Raw genomic sequence first — 17633 nt, forward strand, 5'->3', positions numbered from 1 at the left:
ACGCTGAAAGATCGAGCCGCGCAGGTGGAAAGATGTGACTGCTGTTACCTCGAGTATCGGAGGGGACTCGTGCTATGTACAGTATGACTTAGTCCACATTGCAGCCGGCTTGTGGGAGGCATGAAACAGCGTTCAAAGACAGGGGAGGGTTGAATTGGACGATACGAAATTAGGATGGGAGAAAAATAGAAAATGGGAGAAAAAGTGGATCAAAAAAAATATCTTCTTGAGCCTGCTGTGAAACAGTACGGCCTTGGAAGTTTCCCACAGTTGGAATTTATTGTCGGTGACATCTCTAGAGGTCAAAGTAAACCCAAAAAAGAACACATGTTTTAAGTAAGACTGTATGAAAATATATCCCAGGAGAGGTTAATTCCAAGAGGTCCGCTGAACTGACCACTGTGTTAATTGAACACACATGTAACCGAAAATGTTATCAAATAAATGCATAGCGGACATTTATCCAAAATCCCAGGTAGAATTGGGTGAAGTAGTGTCTTCTACTACACATCTTATATTAGGTGACAAATTGAGGTGAGCAGTGTTGGGGATATTAATCAAAAGTACCGAATTAGACTCAGTAGGGCTCGGCTAAAGAGATTCTTAGTCGACTAATAATCATGGATTTTATCGACTAATCGGTTAGTGGTTTGTATTGACAAATCTGGAAAATTGTCTTTCCCTCATGCAATCATGCAGAAAGACTGAATCTGAATCTAGAGTTTACCAGAGATATGCTCTCATGATTTTACAGGAAAAAAGATCTTACGTCTTGGTGAACTAAGACCAAATCAACCGATTAATTGACTAATCTAGTAACCCTGCGCATTACTTCTCTCAACAGTGACAAATTATACTACTCGTTATTCCTTGGGATGTCATTTTTAGCTACTGCATTGTCCGTTTTGTTTTACACTACGTGCAGCTGAAATAAAGAAAATGTGCTATTATTTGGCAATTTAAAAAAGGTCAAACTCAATAAAGCTCTTGTGGTTTTCAATGAGCAAGAGGCATTTACCGCGCTCTCACGCAATAGCAATATGTGTTTATGTTTACATAGTAACGTCATAGTGAAATAGGGCAATTATGAACTGGAATGGCACTCAAAAGAGATGGTAACCTTCACTACGGCACACGTTGGCCTGTAAACCTGTAAACCTGCCCTCCAGTCATGAATATTTAGGAAAATATAGAGAAGTCTCATTATAATATTGTGTAGTCTGAGTAGACCTGGCGTAGACCTCGACACGGCCCCACCTAGCATCCCATAGTCTGAACTCATGTGGGTTCTTAGTACTATATACGCCAATGGCTAAAGCTTTTACCTCCATCTGTGCCGTCGATCTTTAACCATTTTGCCCCAACATTCTAGCCGTTAACCTATCCACGAGTTTAAGCCAAATTGGTTAAGAAATGCACAACTTATCGTAGTTATGGACGGACGGACAGACTGACAGAGACACAAGAATGAATGATTACAATTCAACCTTGCACGCAGGTGTTAATTAACAAATTGCGCATATGCCTGGAAATTCATTCTCTCACTCACGGTCAGCTCTGGGGAAGCAGCTCTGGGATAACTCGTGGAGCTTACGGGGTCTCGGACATATTCACAAATCAAAAGCTGAACCACCTCAAATCATCAATTTAATTCCATCTTAGGGTGGATTTTCCCTTTTAAAAAAAAGGGTCTGAAGTCAGCCTTAAATGAGTTAATCAACGTCTGTGGCTAATCAATGACACGGCGTAATTAGGCCCTGGTCCCAGGAGCGGTGGGCTCCGGGAGAACCACTTTGTTCCAGTCACCTCCCATTAATCAAACGGGGTCACACACTTATGACTTGCACCCAAGACACATTCCCTCCTGTGTCTTTGGATTATGGCAGACACTAAACATGTTGCTTTACATTAGCGTTGCACCAATACGCTAGACCAGGCTAAAATACTTGCAATTAAAGTACCAGATAACATTCGTCAAATGTATATACTCTCTTTTTTAGACTCTTCTTGTATCAAAAACAGTACTGTATTTGTAAATGTGGTATGTCATAAATGTATAGATGTAGCAGTAGTACTGTCTATCTGTATGTCATGTATGTCATATATGTTATGATGAATTGAAAATGGGGGACCCTGATGTAAACAAGACGAAAGTCTTTCTCTGGTCTGCATCCCCTTAACAATTGTGTGTATTGAGCTGTACTGTATTGTACCCATTCTGCAATCTGTTAATAAAATGTTCAATCAATCAATCAAGGAACGGAGTATGAATACAATGCTATTATAAAATTATGTTTATCAATCAGTTACATTACGACGTAAAAAGAGAGGTTGACATTTGTTCAAATTCAAATGTGAATATGTTACTTCATGAAGTATGTTTTCCACCTGGCGAACTGCAGGTGTGTGAGTTGGGGGGAGAAAGAATATGTTGTTCCCTCATAGTCTAGTCTAGTGAAATGCTGGCACAGTGCTAACACAGTGGGGAGAGAGTGGAACAAAAAAAAACATAGAGGAACGAAATGTATTAATACAATGTGTTGCACGAGAACTGTAAACAAACTGTGGGTAGGCGGGGTGGGAAACTGTACATAGGAGGGGGTTGGTTTTGGACATTTACAGGGGCCAGTTTCGAGTTGCAGTCTCCCGTAGGTGCTCTTTGAGAGTGGTTTTGAAAGTGGGTAGTGATTCACATTCCTTTACAGCCGTGGGGGGGTCTGCTGATCAGTGTTCAGGGTAACAGAGCATGAGGTGAGGCGGACCTTTAAAAAAGTGAATATCAGGAAGGCAGCAGGACCGGATGGCATCCCCGGCCGCGTCCTAAAAGTCTGTGCCAACCAACTGGCCCCGGTATTCACTGACATCTTTAACCTGTCCTTAGAACAGGCTGTCATCCCCACCTGTCTGAAGAAGTCCACCATCATCCCTGTACCCAAAAAATCTACGCCCGCTTGCCTCAACGACTACCGCCCTGTAGCCCTCACCTCCATAGCCATGAAGTGCTTTGAGAAGCTAGTGAAGGGCTACATCTGTTCCTCCCTCCCCATCAACCTGGACCCCCTGCAATTTGTATACCGCCCTAACAGATCCACGGAGGATGCCATAGCCCATGTGCTGCACACAGCAGCATCACACCTGGACAAGAGGCAGGGGAACTATGTGAGAATGCTGTTCATTGACTACAGCTCAGCATTCAATACCATAGTCCCCTCCAAACTCATAGCCAAGCTCAGGGACCTGGGCTTGAACTATGACCTCTGCCAGTGGGTCTTGGACTTCCTGACGGGCAGACCCCAGGTGGTAAGAGCAGGCAACTGCACCTCCTCATCCATCACGCTCAACATAGGGGCCCCCCAGGGCTGTGTTCTGAGCCCCCTCCTCTACTCCCTGTACACACATGACTTCGTGGCACAGCGGAACAACAACACAATCATCAAATTTGCTGATGACACAGTAGTGGTGGGCCTGATCTCTGCCAACGACGAGAGGGCCTACCTGGAAGAGGTAGAGAATCTGTCACAGTGGTGTCAGGAGAACTGCCTCTCCCTGAACGTCAGCAAAACAAAAGAGATGATTGTGGACTTCAGGAGGTCGGGGGTCAAGGACTACAGCCCCCTCAGCATCGACGGGGCACCGGTTGAGAGAGTGAACAGTTTCAAGTACCTCGGAACCCACATATCCGAGGACTTGACATGGACCACACACATTGATAGTGTTGTGAAGAAGGCACGACAACGCCTCTACTTCCTCAGGCGCCTAAGGAAGTTCCAAGTCAGTCAGAAGATCCTTAGGAACTTCTACTCATGTACAATCGAGAGCATCCTGACTGGCAACATCACCTCCTGGTTTGGGAATAGCACTGCACAAGACCGTAGCAGACTACAAAGAGTGACACGTTCAGCCGAATGCACAATTGGAGGGGGGCTTCCCACCCTCCAGAAAATTTACAACAAGCGGTGCAGGGGGAAGGCTAAGAGAATCATCAAGGACTCCAGCCACCCGAACAACTGCCTCTTTGAACTGCTGCGGTCAGGCAAGCGATACCGGAGTCTTAAGGCGAGCACAGAAAGACTCAGAAGGAGCTTCTATCCCCAGGCCATCAGGCTGCTCAACGAACAATAAACACTATGCAGCAACCATCAAATGCACACAGCACACACACGCACACACTCACTTTAAACGGGCAACTCATTGCAGCACCCACTTTACACACTTTAGAACACCTAAACACACTTTACACTTTATATTTATTGGTAAAGGATTTGCACTACAACTCGCACACCTTACTGTAAATTGTACCTAAATTGTACCTCATCCCATTTCTGCTCTGCACTATATAGTATTGTATATTAGTACATTGCATAGTATATTGCATATTGTATGGTAACTCAGTTACTTCTATTCTTCATCGAACATTGTACATATGTCTATACTGAACACTGTGACCTCTATTTTTACTTCTATTTTACATGCTATACTATTTTATTTCATACTATCTTGTCTAACACAGTCTCTGGAGCGAAACAGTAAGAAGCATTTTGTATAAAAGTATTCTGTACTTCTGTATGACAACTATTAAAGAAACTTGAAACTTGAGTGGGTAGGGCGTTCCACATTGATGTGGCATAATTGCGAAACGTGTTTAGTCCCTTGTTTGAGCCGAATCTGGGTTTAACATGATTTGTGGAACTCCGTCTGGTGTTGTAGTTGTGGTATTCACTGACCTTTGGGAAGTATTTTGACATGTACATGGGTACCTTAGTGGTGTAGTGTATCTTGTAGACCAGGCCCATTGCAAGTTGCTGTACTCTGTTGTCTATTCTAAGCCATCCTAGGTAGTCAAAGTGGGCAGGGGTGAGGCGGGTTCTAGGAGTAAGATCAAGCAGTAGTTTGTTTTGTGATGTTTGTAATTTAGTTTTTAGCGCCTTTGAGGTGCTTTGGTACCATGAGGTGCAAGCATAGTCGTAGTACCCTTGAATGAGTGCTCCTGCCAGAGTCTTCAGGGTATTCTTGTTTACCAAAGAGGAGATCCGGTACAAGAATCTAGTTCGTTGGTTGACTTTTTTTATTACATTGGATGCCATTTTGTCGCAGGAAAGATTTGCCTCTAGGATGGAACCCAGGTAGGTAATATCATCTTTCCTTGTGACAATATCGTCACCCACTGTAACTGAGAAGCCGTCGGTCTTGCCGAGTTTGTTATTTGAACCGAAGAGAATGGACTCCGTTTTACCCAGGTGTAATGATAGTTTGTTATCAGCAAGCCAGGTGCAGATTCGACCAAGTTCCGAGCTGAGGGTTTTTTCAACCTGTAACTTGTTCTTGTCAGAGACCAGAAGGGCTGAGTCGTCCGCGAACAGGAACAAGTTGCAGTCACCAGCTGACGACATGTAATTTGCATAAATTAGGAACAGTAATGGTCCTAGTATGCTTCCTTGTGGAACACCACAGCTCACTGGGAGGAGGGGGGGATAGGGTACCATTTACCTCCACCATCTGTTCTCTCCCCTCCAGGTAGGATTGCATCCAGCTCACTGATGCCGATCATCCGCCGATTGCGAAAATTATTGGTCAGCATTGTAACTTGTAGCCAACAATGAGTGTAGCTTTCCAGTGATATCCCATGTGGGGGTGTGCAAATCAGGGATCTAGGTGAAAATTGACGAGCGAAGACAGGAAGTAATACAAATTCGAATTAATTTACTTGGATGAGGAAATTGAGAAATGGAGAGCTTTCTTCTTGGCACACGGTTTACCCGGATGTCTCTAGAAGTCTCATTTCTGATCGGATTTTTATCAAATTTGGACCTGTACTAGACTTGGACCTGTACTAGACTTCAGGCTATGGATATGCTGTGTTTTCAAGCTTATACAAGCTTATTTCAAATATATATATATTATTTTGGAATATTGCAACTACTACAGAAAAACTTGAGTACACAAGTTCAAGTTCAACTCAAGTTCAGCCCTATGTTACTCTATTTTATTTTCATTAGCACTAAAATATTCTTTATTGTGTAAGAAACTTCAGAATGTTATCTTTCAAAGGAGACCAGGCTTATGCATGTGCTATAAGCATACATTATAAAGATACGCTTTGCAAAGAAAGGTATGCGGTCCTCAAGTTAAAGTAAAGAAATGGCCGCTTTTCTGGGCGCATGTTATGTTGTTAAATTTGGGATATTGCAACCACTACAGAAAAATGTGAGTACACAAGTTCAAGTTCAACTAAAAACCTATGCTACTCTATTTCATTAGCACTAAAAGTGATTTTCCTTTTTTGCATTAGTAACTTCAGAATGTTATCTTTCAAAAGAGACCAGGCATAGGAATGTGCTATAAGCATAAAGATAAGCTTTGCAAAAAATGTATGCAGTCCTCAAGTTCAAGTAAAATAATTGCAGCTTTTCTGGGTGCATGTTAAGAGGTTAAAACAATAAGGCATCTTTGAGTAAACTCTCGAGGCCGGGGCCAGCATGTCCTCTGTTTTGGAAATCTAAATATGGTCGCCCTAACGTTAGCCTGGTACGACTGAACTATGTAGCTGTTAGCAATGACAGCAGCCAGCTAGCTTGCTTGATTATCTCACTTAGCTATTAAATAAAAACTAAATGATACATTAATGTGTGTGGGGGAATATCTGTTTTTGCCCATCCCTACTACATATACAGTACAATTACAAAGATTTTAAATAAAAGTCATAAGGTTTTAGGACAATGCCAGTGTTTTTGATATGCGGGTTCAATGTCACATCTCAAATGCCAAATATGGTGAATTTCAAGGGGTTATGCAGTCTTTAAGATCCATTTTCAGTTACCCTGGTATAGCATATGGCAATGGTGAACCAGCGACAGCCAATTATTACAGTAATGGTAAAATACTATGAAATATAAAGTGAGAGATATTAATATTGTAAGAATGACGTAGGACCCACATGCCAAAAACACTGGCATTTTGTCCTTTAAAGAGGACATATTATGGAAATGGTCTTTGTATTTTCTCTGCAGTCTGAAGGGTTATTTGGGCACTGGGGAAGAAATTACACATGAACTCCTTGTCGTTTGGCGAGAGTTTAGAGTCTTCTGATTAATATGCTTTTCAGAATTGCTTCCCCTCGATGATGTCACAATGGGAACACAAGCTTTGATTAATCAATTAACTGTGCTTCTTGGGAGCCAGACACACTGCTTACCTAATGTACTGCCCCAGTTTGTACATGTTTTTCTACAGACTGGGAAGGAAATAATCAATAAGAAATGTGGTGTGATTATCACAGTAGCTAAAAAGCTGATCGCATCACGCTGGTTTCAACCGGAAAAAATGTGCCGGAAAGTTTGGTTTCTTACATATCTCGATGTGATTTATCAAGAAATATCTACAGCAAGAATTCTGGGTCTCAATTAATCCAAAATGTCAATGTGGTTAGAAGTGGTGGAGAGAATAAAAGCTAGCTTATAATGGTAGTGTCTGGTTAGGAGCGAGGGATAATGGAGGTACTATCCAAAGAGGGGTCCGGGAGGGGGGGGTTCGAGCTGGAGCATATGTGTGTAGGTTTTTAGATAACAGGTATTAGGGGTATATCCTGTATAAGACATTGGTATAAATGGTAATTTCGTTGGATATACACTGTATATTAAATTTATTAATGCTTGTGTATCTTATCGTGTGTTGTCACTTTAACACTCATGCCGCACACACGCACACTTATGGCCAAGAGGAAAGGCCACTTTAAATTAGTATAACAACAGGAACAGTGTATTGCACTACTAAAGCTACCTAGCATGTCCTATATGCTCTGTAAATACTATGTACAGATACCGAGATGTCACACCATGTTACCTGTTTATTGCACTGTTGTTTTTATTGGATTCTATTATATGTTGTACCACTGTATTTTTATTGGATTCTATTATATGTTGTACCACTGTATTGTACCACTGTATTGTACCACCCGCATTTCATTGTATACCTGTATGCCGTGACAATTAAAACTCTTGACTTGACTTGTCATGTTTGTTTATATGTGTGTTTAAAAAATAATAATACAAATAAAAAATAAAAATAAAAATAAAAAGAAATGTGGTGTGTTCAATACAAGGGAAGAGGTGCTTGAATATAGATTATTTAAATTTGATTTAGCACAATTTTCAAAGACCTTAACAAACATCTTTTACATATTGTATTTATTATTTTTATGTCTTTTAATCTACATTAATTTTGACTTACCGGTAATTACTGGACTGTCATTATTGTTATTATTATTTATGTCATTGTCCTGTGATTTATCATTGATTATTACTGTTATTGTATTGTGTGTCTAGTTTCATGTTAAAAAAGGGAAAATAAAAAAACATTTGTTAAAAGAAAATAAAAAAAACATCTTTCACAGACTCAAGGAAGTTGTATAAACGTTTTGAAAAAATATAGAATACAGTATGTCCCCAGTTATCCAAGCCCATGACTGTATCTTTGGGGTTAGCCAGCAGTCATGGAGCATCACTTCCCACAAACAGCACCTCTTGTCTGTTGCTTTGGTCAACTTTAGCAATGGGAGAGCAGTCACTCAATGAGTATTCTACACTAAGTAATCGTGTCATTAGTCCATTGTTCACTATTCTATTCCAGTGCTTAGCTGCAGCTTTTGATGTCCGACACTTTGAGTGATAATAATAATAATAATAATAATAATAATAATAATAATAATAATAATAATAATAATAATAATAATAATAATAATAATAATAATAATAATAATAATAATAATAATAATAATAATAATGTTATATACATTGGACTTTTCAAAAACAAGAGTTATAAATTGTGGAACAATCAAGATGAAAATAAAAGGTAAAGTAATAACAAGATACAATTCGTAATAACACAATAAAATACTTGTATTACTATTTTATTTATTTATGTATTTCTTTATTTACCTAAATACAATAAAATGGAAAATAACAAAAGAACGCAAAATTTAAATAGGTAAAATGAGTCAATATTATTCAAATGCCTTTCGATAAAAGTACATTTTAAGAAGTGATTTCACAGATGATAGTGATTTTGTCAGCCTGAGCTCCTCTCTAAAAAAAACTCTCCTGCTCCATTTAACAATGGAAAGAGAGAGAAGAGAGGAGAGAGAGAGAGAGAGAGAGAGAGAGAGAGAGAGAGAGAGAGAGAGAGAGAGAAGAGAGAAGAGAGAAGAGAGAAGAGAGAAGAGAGAAGAGGAGAGAGGAGAGAGGAGAGAGGAGAGAGAAGAGAGAGAGAGAGAGAGAGAGAGAGAGAGAGAGAGAGGCCTTGGCGTAGACAATCCAATCATTAACAACCAATCACATGTTAAGAGACACATTCAAAATGTTGACAGTGGGCCAACAACACGATTGAGAATTCGTTTTTTTGTGTGCTGATGTTTAAAAATGTCATTATCATTTAAAGTCACCAGGCCAGCAGAGATCAGCAGTGCCTACCTTCTCTCTGGTTCTGGAAGAATTCTCCCCATGGTCGTTGCTTGTGTCGAAGATTAAGATTAGCCGCAATAATGGAGTATACCTCAGACAAAGAAACATATAAGTCCATTTGACGTTTTCAGAGGAACGATTATCTAAATATGGAGAATTGTGTTCATTCATAGTTAAAGACAGAAGCGGCAGTCCCAAGTGATTTCGATTGATTTTAAAACTGCAAATACATGGGCTGTCCAAAGAATCTCAAAACGGACTTATGGCTGTTCAGTGCAAGGATTACATTTGAGTATGTCACAAAGAAACCCACGGGTCTTCGAGATCATAGTTCCATAGATTTATTTTTTGCCCGTAAAAAAACAGGAAATGGTGATTAAAAAGGTGACATCCGAAGAGGTTGAAATCTTAACCAACCAATCGTCATTATGCTAATTTTTTATTAAATATATGCAAGTGTTTACAAAGGAGGCCAAAGTTGAGGGCCTGAAAAGCCTAAATCTATATTTAAGAAACGAGAGTGATGGTTAATCAATTAGACTGCTTTATGTGCATGCTTGATTATCTGCTTTGCAGCAATCAAAGCAGAGAGGCTGGTCCCTGGGGAGCTGTTGGTGTTAACAAGGCAGACACCCCCCGAGACGGGACGGATGGGGCAGAACAATCACTAGTCTGTGAGTGTGATATGCCAAGCTAAAAAGGACTGGGGGGAAATATTCTATTCAGCTATAATAAAAAACAAATCTACAGTAAACATGTCCCTCTCTCCCTTTTGGGCTAATCGGGGACAACAATTAAAATGTCCATTATGTAGGAGACAAAAAGCGTATTCATCTTCATGACAGTATTTGTATTGTCATTATCTGACAGTATAGTGCAAAACAAGGAGGAAATTATGCTTGTTCAAAGTTGTGTGTTAATCAAAACATCAAAAATTTTGGACATTGGACATTTGACAATAAATAAATAAAAAGCAGTTTGCGTATAAATGTATAACCTAGTTTAAGTGGCACATTAGGTGGTGTAAATCTTATGTTGGCCAGGATGAGAAAAGATCATTCATTGTGATCTTCCAGGCTACGTCACTTGGCAGCAGGAAATATCTGGTAGCCCAACGAGCTAAGGCATGTACCATGTAATCACAACGTCGCAGGTTCAAATCCAGTCCATGACCTTCGTAGACCCCCCCCCCCCTCCCCCCGTGTTTCCAGTCACTACTGTCCATCTAATAACACAGACATGCCAAAAAAACACCACCACATTAACAGCTATGTTGTATACGTACAGACTGTATTCCTCGCATTCCATTGGGTCAATTGTAAACAAATTATCATTAAATGACAACTGTGGCCAACAAGCTGTGTGGCATTTGTGTCCTATAGGCTTGTCACGCTGCGAGAACACTATGAACATCATAACATCATACAGTTAGCCAGCAACATGTTCTGTGCATGATATCCAGACAGAGTGAGTCTTCCCTACTCTCTCCGGCCGAGACGAGGTGCACAGCCGTCACGTCTGCTCTTCTGCCCTGCAGCACCTTCCATCACGTCTCCTCTTCTGCCCTGCAGCACCTTCCATCACGTCTCCTCTTCTGCCCTGCAGCACCTTCCATCCTCCTCCTCCTCAACAACCTGGAACCAATCCTGCACGCTTCTTCTTTTCATCATCCTGCTGTTTGTTGTAACAAAGTGGCTAGGGCAGCGGGGTCAAAGGGTCATGACCCGGTCCACATACACTGAATAATAATAATAATACAAATATATAATACAAATATATATTAAAATAATAATAATAATAATAATAATAATAATAATAATAATAATAATAATAATAATAATAATAATAATATATAATAATAATAATAATAATAATAATAATAATAATAATTTGGTACAACTGTGAATTCACAAGGGAAATCCTAACTCTGATGTTAGGCAGGAAGGCCAACTAAGACATCTTCATTGGTTACAGTTATTCAGCCAGACTCACTGATGATCTCCATTCTAAGAGCAGCTAGTCTGCATGTGGGTGAGGGTGGGTGATTTGAAACATCTGCGAGTTGCTGTTTTTTTTTTTCTCCTCGGTTCATATTTGCAGTTAAGTTAACAAATTACTTCCAATTTAGTTTGAGATAAACAATAAAAAAAAAAAAGACCGGTGATTCTGGGATGCATTCAGAGTCAGACCAACAGTGGCAGGCCTGCAATCTCAAGTAAGGACTAAGCAAGTAAGAGCTTTGCTGCCCTCTAGTGGCAGATCTGCATCTTCTGATCCATCCAACATCAACACTCAGGCCCTTCCCAACACACACATATACCCCCCTTGACCCTCTCGCATGCGAGACAGAAGTTTTGAGAACTGAACATTCTAATGATGATCTACCAACGGCCGCTGGTCACTGAAACCTAAGGACTTCTAGAATATCCAGGACAGAATTCAAAGAAAACATTCCAAAGACTTTAACACCTGTTTTCCACCATCGATTCACAATTTTCTACTGCTGCCATTTGTGCCCTTCATTCATGCATTTAGTTAGCCTCAATCTTTGGAGACTTGACTACATTACCCATGGATGCTAGGGGCTAAGATTTATATTCCCCCCCCCCCCCCCCCTCACTGTGTGTGGTCCAGAGGCGTGCCACGTCCTCCACTCAGCCTGGTCAGGAAGCTAAAGCCTGGCCAGGCCTGCTGACATCCCTGTGAAGTGGCTGAGTCAACTGTTAGTCATCCAGTTCAAACACTGATTATGTCCCGGTGCAAATTCCACCAACATACTGCAGCTCCGCTTACAACAATATCAGAATATCAATGAGGTTCTTTTCAGTGACGAATATTAAATTGCAGTAAAAGTGAAAGGTTTAGGGTCGGAATTTACAGCAACGCGAACTCTAACACAAGCTGTCTTTAACCTCTTTTAACCATTTTTAAACTTGAACTTGAGGACTGCATACTTTATACCTTATACTTATAGCACATGCATAAGCCTGGTCTCTTTTGAAAGATAACATTCTGAAGTTCCTGATACAATAAAGAAGTATCACTTTTAGTGCTAATGAAATAGAGTAACATAGGTCTGAACTTGAGTTGTAGAAAAACTTGTTACTCACAATATTGCAATATCCAAATATAGTATTTCCAAATAAATAAACTGGAAAACACAGATACTTTTTTTAAGCAAATATTGGGCAGATATCGACAATCCAATATATCAGTTGATCCCTACATACAAAGGAGATGAGCCACAACGTGCCAGGCAGAGATCAAACGCAGACAGTAAATTAAATCCATGCGGCCTTTACACTACTGTATTTTTACCCGTCTTTAAAGTCTGAGTCTAACTCATACAAAACACGTATGAACAAGAAGTACAAGCACACATGTGCAAGTACGGGGGGCGGGCGGTAGGAAGAAAGTCGAAAAAGCATATGCGCTTATGTAAAGTATGTGCACACGCACAGACACACACACACACACACACAGACACACACACACACACACAGAGACCACATACACAGGTGCATCCACCCACCTAGGATCATAATACTTTGGGTAAATGTTTATTGTGGTAGCCGCAGTGCGAATCCACCCCTCCTGCGACTGAACATGTGGAAACCATTTGGATTCCTAATATATGCAAATGTATGTCCAATATATGCAACAGGCTTAGAGCTGGTTTATATGTGTAGAGGGCCAATCCAAACATGTGAAGGCAGGGCACCATACAAAAAAAGAAAACTTTCCAGCTAGACTTGTGCCTTTGATCAGTCTTCACAGTGACAGCTAAGGCTGATCGGCAGTGATGTGCTGACAGTGAGAAATCGGTACCAGGAGGCCCGAGGCTGTGACCCAACACTCATACTGCATACATAACACCATCTACAGCGTTCTGGCTAACTAGCCATACTGCATAACACCATCTACAGAGTGCTGGCTAGCTAGCCATACTGCATAACACTATCTACAGCGTGCTGGCTAGCTAGCCATACTGCATAACACCATCTACAGAGTGCTGGCTAACTAGCCGTACTGCATAACATACATAACACCATCTACAGAGTGCTGGCTAACTAGCCATACTGCATACATAACACCATCTACAGCGTGCTGGCTAACTAGCCATACTGCATACATAAGAGTATCTACTGCGTGCTGGCTAGCTAGCCATACTGCATACATAACACCATCTACAGCGTGCTGGCTAACTAGCCATACTGCATACATAAGAGTATCTACTGCGTGCTGGCTAGCTAACCATACTGCATACATAACACCATCTACAGTGTGCTGGCTAACTAGCCATACTGCATACATAAGAGTATCTACTGCGTGCTGGCTAGCTAGCCATACTGCATACATAACAGTATCTACTGCATACTGGCTTGCTACTAGCCATACTGCAAACATAACAGTATATACAGCGTGCTGGCTAGATAGCCATACTGCATGTATCTACTGGTGGGAAATAGAGACGCTAAAATATAATGTTTCACTATGGGCCTATACAGATATTAAAAAATTGCCAATATCAGCCTGATATATTAGCAATACAATCAGTCAATTCCTACATACAATGAAGAGATGAGCCACAATGTGCCAGGCAGAAATCAAACACTTAACAGTGAATGAATTCCATGCACTTTCAGTGGCGTGCACAGATAGGGCCGAAGAGGGGCTTGAGCCCCTGCCCTTTTGCCCCAAGTGCCCGCTGGTCACTGAAACCTACGGACTTCTATAATATCCAGGACAGAATTCAGAGAAAACATTCCAAAGACTTAAAGGGGACATGCATTGCTATTCCTAGCACTATTTGGGCAACTTTACACAATTCCTGTGAGTCTATGGAAGACATCTGTAAGGTTTATTTAAAAAAAAAATGTTTTATATTTCTAATGGAGTACTCAAAAGCATCATTTTACAGCCTCAGGATTTTAGCCTGTTATTGTAAACAGGGCTGCGTCTGTGCAGTGTTAATTTTGGCAGCTATTTTCATTTTAGTTTTAGTCTTAGTCATGTTTCAAGTGCTCCTTTTTCGTTTTCATCATATTTAGTCATCTTCATTTATTTTTCGTTTAGTCAGTTTTAGTCAACTAAATGTCTGAGCATTTTAGTCTTAGTCAGTTTTTGTCTCAATTTTGTCTTTTTTGTTTTAGTCTAGATTTAGTCGACGAAAACGGATGACATTTTTGTCTATTTTTAGTTAATGGGAAAAAAAATTCAGAAGTCGGAAATAGTCAACATGGAACATTTTCTGATTTAAATTGCGTATTTATTTTTTAACCTAGGGGAATCTGAGTCGGTGGCACAAGTGATACACAGGAAGTATATATGTTGGTGTAGACATGGTCCAATGTATTGTTGCTCCTACAGTATATGTTGGTGTAGACATGGTCCAATGTATTGTTGCTCCTACAGTATATGTTGGTGTAGACATGGTCTAATGTATTGTTGCTCCTACAGATTATGTTGGTGTAGACATGGTCCAATGTATGCATCAAAGAGAGCATTACGGATGTGGTGACATTGTTTCTGATGAGAGACGACGCTGAACTCTGTCTGTCTTCTGTTTGCTGTGTCTTTCCTTTCTCTCTGCCATGTCTGTCCTCTCTCTGCTGTGTCTGTCCTCTCTGTCATGTCTGTCCTCTCTCTCTCTGCTGTGTCTGGCAGCGGTTTATTCTATAACAGGATACTGTAAACTAAGTAAACAGAACACACAGTAGTACTAGTAGTAGTACACACTGATTGCAATCTGTTTGCACACAAACATTATATAAAATTACATTCTGAGGTCAGTGTTAAAGTGCCACATGGAAGAGGTCTGGTTAGTGGTTAGAGTTAGAGGTGGTCTAGGTCTGGTTAGGGTAACTTAGGGGTAGTTAAGCATTCATTATAATTTATTATTATTATTTAGATAGATGGATGTAAAGGGCTAGACCAACTCTTAACCCCTATCCGGACCTAGACCACCTCTAAGTCACAACCCTAACTTAGGGGTTAAAGTTAGAGGTGGTCTAGGTCTGGTTAGGGGTTAGAGTTAGAGGTGGTCTAGGTCTGGTTATACTGATCCGATACCAGTGCATACATAAAAAAAAAATATATATATATATTATATAAATAAAACTTTTTTTCTTTTCTTTTTTACAGCTACTGTTTTATATATACTGTTTTTTTAGTAATAACTAGAAAGTAATGGTATTTATTCAACAACAGGTGATTGTATAGATTAGTATTAGTATCATTAATTGACAACTAAGCTGAATGAGTTCACCCACGGAATGGTTGTTGGCACATTGGTTCCGCACGGACGTTACACGTTGTTGCGCACTTCCTATCCAGCCTGCTCCCGTTCCAGTTAGCTAGTAGTAACGTCTATGTTGTGATTTTTAATGCAAAATAAATATTCAACATTCTCTTTTGAGACTCCGCCTCAGACTCTTATCATTTGGCACTAAAAGCTAAACATTGTCACCGGTATGTCTGTCCGCAACATGTCATTAATTGTGTGGGAGAGGTCGATCAGTGACTACGTTAACGTGAGCTAGGTTAGCCAGTTAGCATGAGCTACCGGTTAGGTAGATGGAAAGAATGTAACGTTACTGGTGATTTACCTTGGAATACTCCTTTGCCAACTTGCTGTACTTTGCTTGCAGGTCTGCAGCTGGATTATGAATAGTCCCAACTTTAGCCAAAGTAACGTTAAGCTAAAACTAGCTTTTCAAATAGCTCTACAGTTAATGCTAATAACGGAGCTCCGCGTCACACTGCTCTACTCGGGACAATGGCATTAAGAAAAGTTATAATTATTTTGTCTCGTCTTGTTTTAGTCAACAATAGCAACATACATGAAGAGAAATTTCGTCCTGGTTTTTGTAAATTACATTTGTGTCCTCAGTTGCGGTCAACGATATTTAATAAACTATTTAGTCTCGTTAGCGTTAAGTGGTCTTCAATAACGTGACGTCACGTCTCGTTGTCGTCATGAAAAAAACCTTTGTTGACGAACATCTTTCGTCATCAATTTAGTCAACAAAATTAACACGGCTTGACGTTGACACCTGCCCACCTGCCCAGGGCTAGTGAAAATGCTGAGTGGCTAGTGACTTTGGAAAACCACTAGCCACAGTGGCTAGTGAGCCAAAAGGTTTACGTCAAGCCCTGTGCGTCTGTGAGATTAGCAGGTCCCCTCGTCTCTCTCCCTCTCCCTCTCCCGTTTCAGGAAGTGTTGCACTGTGCCGCGCGCTATAGACGGGACGTTAGTTATGCTCCTGAATCGAGAGGAGAGAGAGAGAGAGAGAGCACTGTGTAAACAGGGCTGCATGTGTGAGATTAGCAGGTCCCCTTGTGTCTCTCTCTCTCTCTCTCTCTCTCTCTCTCTCTCTCTCTCTCCCTGACAGTGCGACGCACGCGTGTGTATGTGTGCTCTGTCGCGAGGGTGTATTTCTCCCTCTCTCTCTCTCTCGCTCTCTCTCTCGTTCGCTCGCGCTACAACCACAGAGCCAATCGGATCACTATCCGCTCCATCCTCGCCATGTGACGTCACCATGCGAGTCAAATCAGAATTACCTGATTTTTTCTACCAGGAAATGGTCTGCCCTGAATGAGAGCAATCCGCCAATATGGTATTTAGAGACACAGACACATTGATACTAACTACTATTACTATAATACAATGCTAGACACTGAAAAAAGAAATTTATAATGCATGTCACCTTTAACACCTGTTTTCCATATGAAGGAAGGAAATGTATACTACTATCCACGTGAAAAATAGACCTAATCTATTTTGAAAGTACCCCGCATGCAGGGTGTTGCAGGGAGATATTGGTCCAACACCAAAATGTATGTATTTTCACATTGTCTGCAAAAAAAATACCAGAATATACAATAAATGGCTGTCACTCACTGAGGAAAATATGTATGTGCACCAGATTTCACATGGAGGTTCAAAACACCTAAATAGAACTTTTCATGTTGAAAGAAAACCAGAATTCCCTGGTAAACTATGGAGTTATTCAACAAAACAAGGTTTTTTTCACTGGGCTTTTTTTTTTGTCAAATATTGTATGCTCACACAAAGGTAATGTATGATGGTGACTTTACACTACACCAGAAATAAAGGGTAGGTTCCTCTGAATCATGAAAGGTATAACACTTGATACTGACTCAAAGGATATGCTC

At 40.5% G+C, this 17633-nt stretch overlaps 1 protein-coding gene across 1 annotated transcript in view; it reads right to left on the reverse strand.

Annotated features, from left to right (window-relative positions):
* hlcs (holocarboxylase synthetase (biotin-(proprionyl-CoA-carboxylase (ATP-hydrolysing)) ligase)) overlaps positions 1-17633 on the reverse strand; it is an 83534-nt gene that overhangs the window by 40993 nt on the left and 24908 nt on the right. The gene's annotated exons all lie outside the window — the stretch shown is intronic.

This window comes from Notolepis coatsorum, assembly GCF_963971535.1.
Source record: "Notolepis coatsorum genome assembly, chromosome: 8".
Lineage (NCBI taxonomy): Eukaryota > Metazoa > Chordata > Actinopteri > Aulopiformes > Paralepididae > Notolepis > Notolepis coatsorum.